This window comes from Oncorhynchus keta, chromosome 35, assembly GCF_023373465.1.
Source record: "Oncorhynchus keta strain PuntledgeMale-10-30-2019 chromosome 35, Oket_V2, whole genome shotgun sequence".
Lineage (NCBI taxonomy): Eukaryota > Metazoa > Chordata > Actinopteri > Salmoniformes > Salmonidae > Oncorhynchus > Oncorhynchus keta.
In genome coordinates this window covers 46,629,114-46,641,992 of record NC_068455.1, presented here as the reverse complement: position 1 = coordinate 46,641,992, position 12,879 = coordinate 46,629,114, and the positions used below count along the sequence as shown (strand labels likewise).

The 12,879-nt window shown below is 42.6% G+C and overlaps 1 protein-coding gene and 1 long non-coding RNA gene across 3 annotated transcripts in view; one reads left to right on the top strand and one right to left on the bottom strand.

Annotated features, from left to right (window-relative positions):
- Window positions 1-2,872: 2,872 nt before the first annotated feature.
- LOC118368560 (uncharacterized) lies at window positions 2,873-10,941 on the bottom strand. Of its 2 annotated transcripts, XR_008093189.1 has the most exons (5): window positions 10,188-10,941; window positions 9,636-9,714; window positions 3,865-3,977; window positions 3,654-3,766; window positions 2,873-3,555 (listed from the first exon to the last, which is right to left on the bottom strand). It is a non-coding gene; the product is annotated as an uncharacterized LOC118368560 (long non-coding RNA). The 2 variants fall into 2 exon arrangements; XR_004822370.1 differs by lacking the exons at window positions 2,873-3,555; window positions 3,654-3,766; window positions 3,865-3,977 and adding an exon at window positions 5,941-6,268.
- Window positions 10,942-12,537: 1,596 nt separating this feature from the next.
- Window positions 12,538-12,879, top strand: part of LOC118368558 (CAP-Gly domain-containing linker protein 4-like) — an 83,443-nt gene continuing 83,101 nt past the window's right edge. The window contains exon 1 of the mRNA XM_035752752.2: window positions 12,538-12,656. The gene's annotated coding sequence lies outside the window, so the exon portion shown is untranslated. The remainder of the gene's footprint in view (window positions 12,657-12,879) is intronic.

The following is a 12,879-nucleotide window of genomic DNA, read 5'->3' as shown; positions in this document are numbered from 1 at the left end:
AAAACTTCAATAAGCACTTCTCAACGGCTGGCCATGCCTTCCGCCTGGCTACTCCAACCTCGGCCAACAGCTCCGCCCCGTAGTTCCTCACCCAAGCCTCTCCAGGTTCTCCTTACCCAAATCCAGATAGCAGATGTTCTGAAAGAGCTGCAAAACCTGGACCCGTACAAATCAGCTGGGCTTGACAATCTGGACCCGCTATTTCTGAAACTATCTGCCGCCATTGTCGCAACCCCTATCACCAGCCTGTTCAACCTCTCTTTCATATCGTCTGAGATCCCCAAGGATTGAAAGCTGCCGCAGTCATCCCCCTCTTCAAAGGAGGAGACACCCTGGACCCAAACTGCTATAGACCTATATCCATCCTGCCCTGCCTATCTAAGGTCTTCGAAAGCCAAGTCAACAAACAGGTCACTGACCATCTCGAATCCCACCGTACCTTCTCCGCTGTGCAATCTGGTTTCGAGCCGGTCACGGGTGCACCTCAGCCACACTCAAGGTACTAAATGATATCATAACCGCCATCGATAAAAGACAGTACTGTGCAGCCGTCTTCATCGACCTCGCCAAGGCTTTCGACTCTGTCAATCACCAAATTCTTATCGGCAGACTCAACAGCCTCGGTTTTTCGGATGACTGCCTTGCCTGGTTCACCAATTACTTTGCAGACAGAGTTCAGTGTGTCAAATCAGAGGGCATGCTGTCCGGTCCTCTGGCAGTCTCTATGGGGGTGCCACAGGGTTCAATTCTCGGGCCGACTCTTTTCTCTGTATATATCAATGATGTTGCTCTTGCCGCGGGCGATTCCCTGATCCACCTCTACGCAGACGACACCATTCTATATACTTTCGGCCCGTCATTGGACACTGTGCTATCAAACCTCCAAACGAGCTTCAATGCCATACAGCACTCCTTCCGTGGCCTCCAACTGCTCTTAAACGCGAGTAAAACCAAATGCATGCTTTTCAACCGATCGCTGCCTGCACCTGCATGCCCGACTAGCATCACCACCCTGGATGGTTCCAACCTTGAATATGTGGACATCTATAAGTACCTAGGTGTCTGGCTAGACTGCAAACTCTCCTTCCAGACTCACATCAAACATCTCCAATCAAAAATCAAATCCAGAGTCGGCTTTCTATTCCGCAACAAAGCCTCCTTCACTCACGCTGCCAAGCTTACCCTAGTAAAACTGACTATCCTACCGATCCTCGACTTCGGCGATGTCATCTACAAAATGGCTTCCAATACTCTACTCAGCAAACTGGATGCAGTCTATCACAGTGCCATCCGTTTTGTCACTAAAGCACCTTATACCACCCACCACTGCGACTTGTATGCTCTAGTCGGCTGGCCCTCACTACATATTCGTCGCCAGACCCACTGGCTCCAGGTCATTTACAAGTCCATGCTAGGTAAAGCTCCGCCTTATCTCAGTTCACTGGTCACGATGGCAACACCCATCCGTAGCACGCGCTCCAGCAGGTGTATCTCACTGATCATCCCTAAAGCCAACACCTCATTTGGCCGCCTTTCGTTCCAGTACTCTGCTGCCTGTGACTGGAACGAATTGCAAAAAATCGCTGAAGTTGGAGACTTTTATCTCCCTCACCAACTTCAAACATCAGCTATCCGAGCAGCTAACCGATCGCTGCAGCTGTACATAGTCTATAGGTAAATAGCTCACCCTTATTCACCTGCCTCATTCCCATACTGTTTTTATACTGTTTTTATTTATTTACTTTTCTGCTCTTTTGCACACCAATATCACCAATATCTCTACCTGTACATGCCCATCTGATCATTTATCACTCCAGTGTTAATCTGCAAAATTGTATTATTCGCCTACCTCCTCATGCCTTTTGCACACATTGTATATAGATTGCCCATTTTTTTCTACTGTGTTATTGACTAGTTAATTGTTTACTCCATGTGTAACTCTGTGTTGTCTGTTCACACTGCTATGCTTTATCTTGGCCAGGTCGCAGTTGCAAATGAGAACTTGTTCTCAACTAGCCTACCTGGTTAAATAAAGGTGAAATAAAAAAAAAAAAATACCATGGTATTATTTCACTGTAATAGCTACTGTAAATTGGACAGTGCAGTTAGATGAACAAGAATTTAAGCTTTCTGCCAATATCAGATATGTCCTGGGAAATGTTCTTGTTACTTACAACCTCATGCTAATCGCATTAGCCTACGTTAGCTCAAACCTCCCGTTCCTAAAGAAGCTTTTGTTTTAGGCTCACTGCAGTAAATATACCCACACTTCCCAAGAGGACTCTATTAATAGTGGGCCTGAAAGGGGAACACCTTTAATTCTATTCTCTGGTCGACTGTACTTCAGCCTCACTTGGATCAATATATTACACAAAAGGTGACAAGAGAAGAGATAAGAGGGTAGAAACAAGTGAGGAGAGGAGTGAGACGCTAATAAGCAAGTTCAGAAATATGGTAACAAAAGTATGTTCAAATGTTCAGTTCAGTAAGTCTTTATTGTTCCAGAAGGGGGAAAAATAAAACAGATATTTTACAACGTGAGTCCATAAACAACATTTACAAATGCGGAATAAATATATGTAATGATAAATACAGTATAATAAGGATTATAGGAAGTTCAAATATATGCAAAACAAGGCCAAAAGGTAAAGAAGTCAGTGGCACACAGAGCAGCAAGATTAATTTCACAACAAAATAAAATAGTTTAAATACAGAAAAAGTTGAATTATTAAAATGTAAATCAAACTTGCATAATATATTGATCATACACTCTAAACCCTGTCATTACTCAAAACTTTTGAGGAAACCCATTGCACTTAGTATATCTGTATATCTGAGTACAGTTACTTAAAGTGATTTTGTAGTCCTCACTTAAACCGATAGAGTCACTGTGATCCTGTAGGGAGTTCACATTTGAGGTGAATAAAAAATAAGCCCCAATATAATTTCCCTGTGGCCTTGCCTTTTCGAGTGAATTGTAGCACCCATGACTATATTTGTTAGTAACATGGATATGGTTGTTGAATTTGATCATTTTTAGCCTTGTGGCCTTCAACAAGTGAATTCCTAGGTGAATGTTATCATTATAATTAAATGTTTTATGACAATACCTTACATACAGTCAGGGATCGACTGGGAGTAAAAAAACAGCCCAGGACTTTGATCCAGACCAGCCCACCAGAACTGGCCCCCGTATACTCCCCCACGGCCGCCCTGCTAATGCACACACGACCAGTCCCTAATACAACCACCAAGCTGCATCACAACCATTGATCACCATTGCAGTACTACTTTAAAAAGGCTGCGGAACGCACACACACAAATGCTGCACATTGTTATAAAACCTCTACAGAAAACACACTGAATTTGTCATGATTGAACAACCTCACATCACATGAAGCCTTGAGTGAAAAAGAGATGCTAAAATATCCACAATACTCACTGAGACATAGAACTGTCTAACTGCTGCGCAGGGTCAGCTGGCTGGCTTTAAGTCATGGGAGTACACCTTCTAAAAAACAATGGTTGAACACCTCTCCAAACATAGAACGTAACCTGTAAGAGAGCAGAACAAGCCATCATGAGTCATGATTCATCTACATCACCTGAAGCTTAGAGTAAAAAAGAGATGCTAAAATATCCACAATACTCACTGAAACATAGAACTGTCTAACTGCTGCGCAGGGTCAGCTGGCTGGCTTTAAGTCATGGGAGTACACCTTCTAAAAAACAATGGTTGAACACCTCTCCAAACATAGAACGTAACCTGTAAGAGAGCAGAACAAGCCATCATGAGTCATGATTCATCTACATCACCTGAAGCCTTGAGTGAAAAAGAGATGCTAAAATATCCACAATACTCACTGAGACATAGAACTGTCTAACTGCTGCGCAGGGTCAGCTGGCTGGCTTTAAGTCATGGGAGTACACCTTCTAAAAAACAATGGTTGAACACCTCTCCAAACATAGAACGTAACCTGTAAGAGAGCAGAACAAGCCATCATGCTAAAATATCCACAATACTCACTGAAACATAGAACTGTCTAACTGCTGCTCAAGGTCAGCTGGCTGGCTTTACTCTGTCAAAGTATTGGACAGCAATATCACAGACAGGAAAAAGAGACATTAGAAATGTAGGAGTAAAATAATGGTAAGTAAGCAAGTTATAGGAAATATGTCACAACAGCTGGCTTTTCTCTGCAACTCTATGGATCACCATGTCAGTATCCAGGGCCATTAGGATGTCCTTCCCGGTGGCCATCAGCATGAAGGCCTCTAGGTGTTCTTGTGAGAGAGTGCTCTTGATATACTTTAAGGTAGAGAAACTTTACTCACAAGCTACCTGGGTAACAGAGAGGGTGAGTAGGAACTACCTGGGTTGCTGAGAGGGTGAGTAGGAACTACCTGGGTAACAGAGGGTGAGTAGGAACTACCTGGGTAACAGAGGGTGAGTAGGAACTACCTGGGTAACTGAGAGGGTGAGTAGGAACTACCTGGGTAACAGAGGGTGTGTAGGAACTACCTGGGTAACTGAGAGGGTGAGTAGGAACTACCTGGGTAACTGAGAGGGTGAGTAGGAACTACCTGGGTAACAGAGGGTGTGTAGGAACTAACTGGGTAACTGAGAGGGTGAGTAGGAACTACCTGGGTAACAGAGGGTGAGTAGGAACTGGTATCCAAGGCCAAGTATATGGTATGCATCAGTCAGCAGGTTGTACCGTCTCAGCATCTGCTAACAACACAGTGGAAATTCTTTGCAGCATGAGCAGCATTTATTATTCATTTCCACCAGGTCATCCTCCACTGTCCTGGTCATGTATTACTCCAATCCTGAACTTTCCCCATTTTTCCACTGTACAGCGAGGCTCTGCAAATTGTCAACAGTTGCTCTTGTAACAGTATGATTAAATTGTTAAATTCCAACATAAAATGGACATTATGCCACCTCCTGGTGGATTACTGTGTTTACATTGTCTAACACACTCAGTGATAAAGGTATGGGATTCTGGGTAATCCACAGCAGAATTATGGAGAATTGCTGTGAGTGAGTTGAAAATTGAATGGTCTAGGGACAGAAATATATAAAGTTGACATTAAATCATAAAACCCACATTTTACCTCGTACATTAGCAATTTATGTTTAGTAATTAATGTTGTTGGTTTAGTGTCAAATAAGCCACTCTATATGTTACTTGCCATGTGAGTTTTATGCTAGCTAACGAATGCATCTTCTTTAGGAGTGCCATTTGTATCCTGTCGACTACTGATCATTCATCCATACTGTGTGTGTCCCATCATTGCAGGTCATTTATGACAAATATATAAAATATATGTTTTATAAACTCATGAGCTCCAGCCAGCGCATTAGCCTGGTTTTGTTAGCTGAGGAAAATATGTGGTGCATTCTAGGTGTATTATATTTCTTCGCCACAAGAGTGTGACAGAGTAATTTTAGGTTAATTTGATTTCTTTTGATAATAAAAAGGATGATAGTTTATTCTGATGTTGTGAATATTGTCACGCCTTGGTCTTAGTATTTTGTGTTTTCTTTATTATTTGTTCAGGCCAGGGTGTGACATGGGGTTATTGTATTGTTCGTATTGGGGTTTGTAGTATTTGGGATCGCGGCTGATTAGGGGTGTTGTATAGGCCTGGCTGCCTGAGGCGGTTCTCAATCAGAGTCAGGTGATTCTCGTTGTCTCCGATTGGGAACCGTATTTAGGTAGCCTGGTTTCGCTTTGTATTTCGTGGGTGATTGTTCCTGTCTCTGTGTAGTTTCACCAGATAGGCTGTAATCAGGTTTTTCACGTTCCGTTTGTTGTTTTGTATTTTTGTATCGTTATTTCATGTGTCACTTTTTTCTATTAAAGTCATGAGTAACCACTATGCTGCATTTCGGTCCGACTCTCTTTCCACAAACGAAGAACGACGTTACAAATATGAGATTACACATGGAAACAATATTTATTATTGTTAAATGCACTATGACTTATGACTATGACTTAAATGCACTACGACACTATGACTATGAAAGACATTTCAATTGTTCTTTTGTCAGTATATTATACAGCAGATACATGGAGAATTGCTGTTTATATCCCGGCTATTACTCATCATTCATCCATACTGTGTGTCCCATGATTGTAGTTTTGGAAATAAAATAACTCCATTACTCCTTCCTGTGTTGACTCACAGACGGGACCAGGAAGGTCACATTGGTGCTGTGAGCCGGATCATCAATCAAGATTGGTGTTCCTATCTTCTCTGTCTACAGGCAGCGAGAGGAAACACAGATACATCTGTCATTTGTTAAAAAAAAAAATTTCATTTTGAGCTACAACAATGAGTTTAAACCGTATTGATTGTTCAGATCTGCTTACACCTGTCAATGTTGGTAGGGGAAGAGGTGTGTTGAGGTCACCTATTCCTTTCCCAACTGGTAGTCATTGTGTGTGTGTGTGTGGTGATGTCAATGTTAGTGAAATTGCAGGGGAAGTTCCTTTAGTCAGTGGGGACAATGCAGCTTCTCATGGTCATCATGTAGTCAACTCACCTAGGCCCCATGTTGTTAGCACCTCTACTCCTAACCACAAAGATGATTCAGTGCTAATAGGCCAGATGAGTACCATAGTCCAACAGATAATGCTATCAGCTAGCTGCTGTCCTATCTTGCACTTCAGCTCTAGTAGCCCAACAGGAGCTACAGCCACAAGCCAAAGTGAACCAAGACAGAGACCTGACCCTCCAGTTAGCCAAGTTCAGGACTTCTCCCAAGTCCAAGTAGTCACCCAAAGAAAGGTCTAAGAACCACCTTCCTTTAGAGGGGAGATCAGACACAATTACCTTTGATGAATGGGAAGAGGCCATGAAAAACGATATTAAAAAGGAGCACATGAAAATAGAGGAGCAAGCCGAACAGATTCTCATCCATCTGAAGGGTAGAACAAAAGATGTAGTCAAAATTGGAATCAAGAACAGTGACATTGACATTCTAGCTAACCCAGATGCCATCTATAGTGTCTTCAGGAAGCATTTTAGCTGCAGTCAATACTCATATATCCCACTTCAAGATTTTTACACAAATCTACTCAAAGAACAGGAGGACCCATATGAATAATGGCTAAGACTGAACCGTGCAGCAGACACTGCTACAGAAGGCTTGAAGGAACAGGGTAAGGCACATGAAGATCTTAGCACAGACATCACACACATGTTCATCAGGAACTGCCCAAGCAACGAACTAGCCTTCACGTTCAGAGCCAAAACAATTGACCAGTGGTCTGCACCTGAAGTACAAGATGTGTTAAAAGACTACCATGCAGAGATGAGCTTCAAAGCCACCGCAGAAGTACACAGAGAAACAAGTGAGAGTATCACAGTGAACAGAGTCGAGGTTAGTTCCACTTCAGTCCCAGCCGCAGATATACAGGAGCCACAGCAACCTAAGAGCTCAGATCACTGCTCTAGAGAGAGTAATTGATGTGCTAGAGAAGTTATTGCTGTGGAGCCTTAGACCAGCTCAAATCTCGGGGAAACGGACTGCTAGTAATCTACCCAAGATTGAAGGCCTGAATGCCACACCTTGTTCTGTGTGCAAAGATTGCACATACTCTGCTCTCACTCATTGCCGTGAGAATAGACTGTTCAGTGTCATTCAGCTCACCATTCTAGATGCAACTTTCCGAAGACGAAAATTGATCATGAGAGTAAACCTCCCAACACCACCACTGATGATATGGAAGATTGTGAGTCCCTATACAAGCTTTACAGCGATAGTATCCCTGACAACAAAAATGTAATTTTTCAAATGACACAGAATTCCAAGAGCTGACAGTTTATTTTACACACCAGTCTCTATTGGAAATGGCCCTACACTAAAAGCAATGATTGACAGTGGGTCAACGGCATGCACTCTGAGTAAGGGAGCCGAAGCAAGCCTTTTTACATTCCACTCCGGACATGAAAATATATTTGGCTGATGATGTTGTTATTGTTGGCTGTGGTGGTTACCCCTAAAGCAATGTATGATCTTGACTTCGCAGTTTACGGATGTAAAATCATTATCCCTGCACTAGCTGTGCCAGGCCAAGTTGACGAGATGATACCAATTTCGTGGTTTGTTAACAAGAAATTTGTAGAGTGGTTGAAAAACTAGTTTTAATGACTCCAACCTAAGGAAACTTCTGACTTCAACTGTGTATATTCTTTTATTTTATTTTTTGAATTTTACCATTTTTTCTCCCCAATTTCGTGGTATCCAATTGTTATCCAATCTTGTCTCATCGCTACAACTCCCGTACGGGCTCGGGAGAGACGAAGGTTGAAAGTCACGCGTCCTCTGATACACAACCCAACCAAGCCTGCAGTGCTTCTTAACTCAGCGCGCATCCAACCCGGAAGCCAGCCACACCAATGTGTAGGAGGAAACACAGTGCACCTGGCAACCTTGGTTAGCGTGCTCTGCGCCCGGCCCGCTACAGGAGTCGCTGGTGAGCGATGAGGCAAGGATATCCCTACCGGCCAAGCCCTCCCTAACCCGGATGACGCTAGGCCAATTGTGCGTCGCCCCACGGACCTCTCAGTCGCGGCCGGTTATGACAGCCTGGGCGCAAACCCAGAGTCTCTGGTGGCACAGCTGGCGCTGCAGTACAGCGCCCTTAACCACTGCGCCACCCGGGAGGCCCAAACTGTATATATTCTTAATCCATTCCTTACTTAGATTTACGTGTATTTTGGGTATATGTTGTGAAACTGTTAGATATTACTGCACTGTCGGAGCTAGAAAACTAAGCATTTCGCTATACCCGCAAAAACATCTGCTAAACACGTGTGTGACCATAAAGTACTTCTTTACTTTATGAAAAGCCATCTGACCTTGACTGTTCTGGTAGTTTTGTTAATTGTTTTGAGTGTGTAACAGTATAGCTTCTGTCCCTGTCCTCGCCCCTACCTAGGCTTGAACCAGGGACCCTCTGCACAGACAACAGTCACCCTCGAAGAATCGTTACCCATCGCGTCACAAAAGACACGGCCCTTGCAGAGCAAGGGGAACAACTACTTCAAGGTTTCAGAGAAGTGACGTCACCAATTGAAATGCTATTAGCGAGCACCACCGCTCACTAGCTAGCCATTTCACATTGGTTACACTCACCCTCCTCCTTTTCCGTAGCAACCAGTGATCCGGGTCACGGCACCAATGTAACAGTATAGCTTCCGTCCCTCTCCTCGCCCCTACCTGGGCTCAAACTAGGGACCCTATGCACACAGACAGTCACCCTCGAAGCATCTTTACCCATCGCGCCACAAAATGCACAGCCCTTGCAGAGCAAGGGGAAAAACTACTTCAAGGTTTCAGAGCGAGTGACGTCACTGATTGAAACGCTATTAGCGTGCACCACCGCTAACTAGCTAGCTATTTCACATCGGTTACAAGGGCATTTCCCCACAATTTGCCAAACCAAATGAGAAGATTGTAACAAACTTGCATTTAACCACATTCAGGCTCCCTTTTTCATTTATTTTGTGTGTGGAGTGTTTCAGAAACTACCAGAAAGCCTTAGGCTTAGGTCCTCCAGGTGTTTTCTTTAGTAATTGTGTGGTGTTTTTATTTTCATTTTAATCACATGGACCTCAACCTTTTTATCCCCTTTTACTGGGGGTTTCATCCAACACCGTCTTCTTGATGAATTCTGCCATACTGGTACTGGCGTCTGCCTGCAAAACAAAATAACATTACAATGCAATGTTCCACTGCATTAACCCCATACAGAAACCAGCATTATCCCCTGGACCAAAACTAGCCCTGACAACCTGTACCTCCCTACTCCCTGTGAAGGGAGTCCTTCCCGAGGTGTGAGCCTTGTCTGAGAGAGCAAATTGGAACAGAAAGGGGTGGAACTTGCACAGAGGGTAAATTCATGTAATTTTTTAAATGTATGATATTAACAAGCTGGGGAATACATAACCCATTTAACAACTCATCTATGGAAATGTACCTGGAATTCACAAGTATAGACAACTGAAAAACTTGACTTGAGTTCTATGTTGTCATTGATGTGGGTACTAACCCATACACCCTTGTATTCTGAAGAAATTGAAAGATACATTTGTTAACAGTATAATGTTATAAGGAGATCAACTTAATGGTATAAGGATGTAAAAAAAATAAAAAAGGATTTAACACTTACCTCATAGGAATGTTTTGTCTTGAGGTACTCTCTGTATGTGCAGGTTTCTCTTTGAGTCCTCACCTAGGTGATCACTGAGAGGTGGAGCCTTTGCCTACTTTATACCACAGGGTCTGTGGTGAAGTAACCAAAGGCTCCACCCCTCAGATCATGAAATGTGTTCTGAGCCACAGGTGCCCCAGGCTGCTAAATGAGAATAAACTGGGAAGTTCTGATGCGCTTATTTCTAGCAAGTGAATTGAACTCTCAAATGAATACACAAACACTGATACATTTGTGTTGGTTTTCTTAAAATAACAAAACAATGGACAAGACAATATTATGTAGACTATGGGCTATTCATGTTAAATTTGCAACAGGTTGGTTTGCGTAAAAAACGGATTATACACATAATCCATATTATGACCACTCTATGCAAGTCAAACACATTCAGTCTCAGTAGCAAGTTGACAGAAGTTTGCTACGACGGGTTGGTGTCACATCACACGGGTAGCTAAATTGTATTTTTTCTTTGGTTACGAGTTAGTGAACGCGAAGAAAATCTGCCCGTCCACAGCGTGCTGTCAGCCTGGCGCGCTGCTAATTTATGTGAATGCGGCTCTGAAAACATTAAGCGGTTTGACGCTGAAAATAATGCTGCGCAGTGCTAGGCTTGAATGTACAACGACCCAGTGTAGTTTAAAGCAACAGCTACAATCGGTACGTTCTGACTTGACCATCTTCCACCGAGCCTGAAAGACCGGAGAACGCAAAACGGAAGTGCGCATTTTGGAACATAAGTATGCTATGAACAACAATAGCGGCATCAGCGGTTCGCCTTCAAAATAAAAGTCTCAATTGAAACTATTACAAACGGGAAAAAGTATCAAATGTTATTTATTGCTGTTAAAGACCCGTAATAAAAGCTACGACACTAATATTTGTGAAACATCTTTACAGTTCTATTCTCTGAGTGTCACTGAATAAACTGATACCCCATTTCATGGACCCAAAATCAGCTGTACATTACAATATGAATGTCCAATACGCACAATAGGCTGAATAGTGAGTTGATTTCGCACAGTTCAAGTTCCGCAATAAGAGCTACAATCCAAATATTTGTGTAATTTGTCTAGAGTCTATTGATGTACCGTTGCGTCAATCTAAGTAACATAACAAAAAATCCCCATCAAAATCTGTCAATTTAATCTAGAGACGTCTCAATCCGCCTATGGCAACCTTCAGCATCTGCGGTGGAAGGTGGCCGAGCTACTATAGTGTTTGTCAGATCATGAGACATCCTTCTCACGAAAACATCTGTCGCGTCCGAACGGTTTGGCCTACAAACTAATATGACCACTCTATGGAAAATGAGACTCATGAACACAACTCATCTGAAGGTAAACTGTACCGGTTTAAATAATTTATGGAAGTATGGAGGTAGTTTTGTGCCGACCCAAAAAGGGGTTAAATATGTGTATATATTTCCTGAGTTTTGTTATTTCTCCTATATATAGGACAGACACAGAAACCTTATGATTTATTTTTTTACTGTCTTTTTTTTACATTTATGAATGTGTTATTCAGTGCGTTTCTAGGGGCTGTAGTAGTAAAGGCCAAATTCAATATTTTATAAAATATTTTTTTAAAATATATTTTTATACCTAAAGGGGTCCTATATTTCAAAATCAAATAGATACATGATCCATCGCCTCCTGAGTGGCGCAGTGTGTCTGTCGAAGCCGGCCGTGACCGGGAGACCCATGGGGCTGACACATTGACACATTGGTGCAGCTGGCTTCCGGGTTAAGTGGGTATTGTGTCAAGAAGCAGTGTGGCTTGGTTGGGTTGGGTTGTGTTTCGGGAGGGCGCATGGCTCTCGACCTTCGCCTCTCCCTAGTGCGTACGGGAGTTGCAGCAATGGGACAAGACTGTAACTACCAATTGGATAACATGAAATTGGGGAGAAAATAGGTTAAAAAACTAAAATAAATAGAAAAGATACATGATCCATTGTATGACCATCTTAAAACAATTCCATAATAATATATAATATATGCCATTTAGCAGACGCTTTTATCCAAAGCGACTTACAGTCAGTCATGTGTGCATACATTCTACGTATGGGTGGTCCCGGGGATCGAACACCATATGTCAGTTTAAGGTCCTAAAATCTGGGGATTATCATAGGCCCGATGTGGAGTTATCACATGATAAATCCTGGGTTCTCATGCCTTATTGCTTAAACAAATATTGTTTTAGCCTTATCTAGTACAATTGTTGCTTGATTTCACGATTTTTATCGGTTTGCATTCGTTTCAATGTGGGACTTTTATTTGGAAGCCGAATCGCAGATTCCACTATTGTTTCTCACAACACACACGTCAACATTAACATCGAGTTGAGGAATTTTGTTTCATCATCATGAGCATCCTGGACCAAATACATAGACAGATTGCTCACCGGTTACCTTTTCCATAGGAAGACTAGGTACTGTATGTCGTTCTCCCTAAAGTGTTTGACATTGCACCAATAGCTAGAGTGGTAAATTGGTACGAGATTGTGGTTTGTTGTTGTTTTTATGCGCAGCAAGCTTGGCCTGATCAGCTGTGGCCATTCATGCAGTTGTGTAGCTAGCTAACTGAGCGTAAATTAACGTTACCTTTTCATATCATTGTCATCCATTTAATATTTTGAGTAAGCATCACAATTT